This window comes from Rhinolophus sinicus, chromosome 16 (assembly GCF_057876585.1).
Source record: "Rhinolophus sinicus isolate RSI-liver-muscle chromosome 16, RSI-T2T, whole genome shotgun sequence".
Taxonomy (NCBI): domain Eukaryota; kingdom Metazoa; phylum Chordata; class Mammalia; order Chiroptera; family Rhinolophidae; genus Rhinolophus; species Rhinolophus sinicus.
In genome coordinates, this window is record NC_142516.1 from 67618566 (window position 1) to 67622157 (window position 3592).

At 45.6% G+C, this 3592-nt stretch overlaps 2 pseudogenes; both read right to left on the reverse strand.

Moving 5' to 3' along the window:
- Positions 1 to 250: 250 nt before the first annotated feature.
- On the reverse strand, positions 251 to 1317 carry LOC109458612 (decorin pseudogene; annotated as a pseudogene).
- A 297-nt stretch (positions 1318 to 1614) lies between these two features.
- On the reverse strand, positions 1615 to 2847 carry LOC148755021 (elongation factor 2 pseudogene; annotated as a pseudogene).
- Between the last annotated feature and the right edge of the window lie 745 nt (positions 2848 to 3592).

Here is a 3592-nt window from a genome sequence, read left to right on the forward strand (position 1 = left end):
AAATCTTCAAAAAAGGATTCTGAAAATGGCAGGCATTTTATTTATTTATTTATTTATTTTTTTTATTGTAGGGAATTATTTAAACTGCGTAAGTTGGCTTTATGCATAAAAAGTCATGTGGGAAAAACATTGACATTGCAGTTAGATTTCCAATATCTAACTTTCATTTTCTTTCCCATCCCCCCTCACCCCCCAGCAATGACATTAACGTGATTTTGTCAGGTTATAAAAATGAGGGCTTTCTTGAGAGTCACTTAAAGTTTCTGAGCTGAATGGCAAGGTGCACACAGATACATTGGAAGGTGCATGGCTGCATGTCCCAGTGTTGAACTGGGTTGCTGAACAGGCTCACACCTGAATAAAAAGCCTTTTTGGTGTTGTATCGAGGTGGGCAGAAATTGTTAGACCCAGTTGCAGAGATACTGTTGTTATGAAGGTAAACAGCCTGGGTGTACTTATGCTCTGCCAGCCCACTTGGCACTTTGATAAGCTTGTTGTTCAAGTGAAGTTCCCTAAAATGAGGAGTGTTGGCCAGAGAGCCATTGTCAACAGCAGAGATGCTGTTGAAACCCAGTCCCAACTTAGCCAGATTAGTCAGTCTTTTCAGGCTAGCTGGATCAACTTTGGTGATTTAGTTGGCATCAAGATGTAATTCAGTAAGGGAAGGAGGAAGACTTTGTGGGATGGAGGTTGGATTCGTGTTAGCAATGTGGATGTAGGAGAGTGTATTCATTCCCTGGAGGGCTCCATTTTCAATTCCTGAGCTTTTCAGTGGGTTGGTGCCCATTTCTACGAAAATCATCTGGTTTAGTCCATTGACTACAGATTTCCATACTTGGTGATCTTGTTCTCATGGACATGCAGCTACTGGAGAGTTTTGGGCATTTTTTTTTTCCTGGCAATTCCTTCAGGTGATCTTGGACAGATAAAGTCGTTCTAAATTCACCAAAAGTATAAATGCTCCAGGACTGATTCTGTTAATTTTGTTGTTAGCAAGAATCAATGCACGAAGCTGCTTCAGGTTCTTAAAGTCCCCATTTGATTTTGGTTACTTTGTTGTTTTGCAGGTCCAGCAGCATATTGTCGGGGAAGATCGTTTGGCACTTTGTCCGGATGCAATTCAGAACAACGCACAACTAGAAGATGGCATTGACAGCCGAAGGGACACACTGGTCCCATAGGCTCCAGGTAAGGAAAGCGCTGTTCCGGGCCTATCCCAGAAGCCTCATCTTACAGCATAGAGTCAAGTAAGCCTCTCTGTTGAAAAGGTCTGGCCCTGGAAATATGAGCAAGCAGGAGGGAGATGACAGATGCTTTTATGATTTATTTCATGTATTTTCACAATCAAGGAACCTTTTAATCTGGGAATTTGCCACAGGTGCCCTCAAAGCTGAGATGTAATGATGCCATTTCTTTTGATATTTATGCAGAGCAATGGCACACAGTGGGCCCCCAGATACCTGTTAGGTGGGACGTCACTGTGTCTGGGCCGTCTCAAGGTGTGAGGAAAATATGAGGGTTTGTTGCTGTGGTGGGTCGATGGTTGGGATGCTGCACTGAGTCCCGCGTGCCCCCGGAAGGCCTGGTGTGCAGGGAGGACGGCCAACAATCTGTTCAGGAAGTTGTCGGTGTTGCAATGCTTTCCTTCAGGCCTTTGTGCTTGTACATCTCCACCACTCCTGGCTGGCGCAAGTCAGATGCATCTCCGAGCAGGATTAGCCAGTAGTTGAACACACACTGTGGGGAGAAGGCCTGGCCATCTGTGTGGGATCTCAGATTGGAGGTAAAGCCAAAGGGCTCATTGATGGGTGGGTTGGCCTTCAGGACAAACATGGTGGGTGGGGGCAGCCAAGACACGGCCTCGCTTCCTATTCAGGACATCCTACGGTGCCACCCACCCTTGTTCTGGGCACTGCATCTCTACGAGGTGTGGGGGCTCCAGGAGGCAGAACTGGCGGTCAGCACACAGGGATAGAGGCAGCGCAGGCTGTGGGGATGATCTGGGTGGCGTCTGTGTGCAGTGCTATACTGCGGTCTTCATAGCGATGCCTGGCATGTTCTCCGTGCGCAGCACTCCTGGTGGAAGCCAGCCTCCACCCTGTCCTTGATTTCGCTGAGATATTGTACATCCTTGGTAATGTTTGTGCATCACACGTTAGGGCCAGTGCCGTCAGGGCCAAAGCACTAGATCCTGCGGGCCTCAGCTACATCCCACTGCTACTGATGGTCAGGTAGTGGGCTCTGGTTGAGCTCCCAGTGGGTGAGACACCTTACCCTTGTCAATGTCATAGGCCAGGCTATTGTGGAAGTGCTGCTCCTTCAAGTACAGCCGACTGTGCTTGTTGGGGGACTTGGACAGGCAGAGCATATTCCACTCCTCACTGATGGTCTCAGGGTACGAGACCACTAAGTGGGATTTCCCAATGGGAATGTAGGCATGGACCTCCTTTGGGTCCTTCAGGCAGATGTCCAGGTGTAGCTCACAGGTCCCAGGGCTGATTTGCTCCTCTGTGATGCACTGCACCATAGGGTCCGATTTGACCAGCCGCTTCAGACTCTCTACCAGCTTGGGCAGGTCAGCCAGGCTCTTGGCCTCCACCCTGATGGTGGGGGTTCATCCTGAACTGTATAAGCTGCATATTGTGGGCACGCTTGAATGTGGTGACAGTGCCCATCTTCACCAGGAACTGGTCAGCGCCCACCAGGATTGCACGTTCCTGCAAGGCGTGTCTATGACGGGCTCCATGCCACCGCCCATCATAAGGATTGTTCTCTCGATTGGCTACAGGTACAGGTCCTCTTCTTCCCTGGCGTATGGTTAGGACGTGTGTGTATTGCGGTGATCATTTCATGATATATATAAATATTGTCTCTTTCAGATATTGTATACCTGAACTCCTGTCCTAACCTTGGGCAGCCATCTCTCAGGGACATGCCAATGATTTCATAGATATGTGGGTAAGACAGCAGTGTGGTCAGTCTGACCCCCAACATGACTGGGAAAATAAGTTATGGTTGTCCCAGTGATGGAGGGTGATTAGTATTGTTTTACAGGTAGCACTAATTAAAATGCCAAAATTGAGGACTTCCAAGGAGTTTATGAAAATGTGACTCAGAAAAGATGCTAGTCTTCCATTGTCTTCCATTGCACAAGAGACTGCATTCTTTGGGGACAGGAATCACATTGTAGCCATTTCTGTTCCTGCAGTGCTTCTGTAGTGTCTGTTAGTTAATGTATGCTTATAGTATTAAATAATCAAAATAGGAAATTTTTCATCTGCTAAAACTTATATTTTAATGCTGTTTAGCCAGATATATTTAGAGGGCAGGGAATTACTATTTAATAACTATTTATATTATCTATAAATATTTCTCATTTAATACTCAAACTATGAGAAGTGTTTTTTATTCTCCTTTTTACAGAATAATAAATTGAAATACAAATAACTGCACATTCATTGTGTAGTACAGATAGGCACTCAATTATTTTTGAACTATTAAACTAAAGAACCAAGCACTTCAATAACAGATATGGTTCCACTTTAATACTTTTAGTAGAGAATTATTCTCAGTGACAAAGTTTGTTAATTAT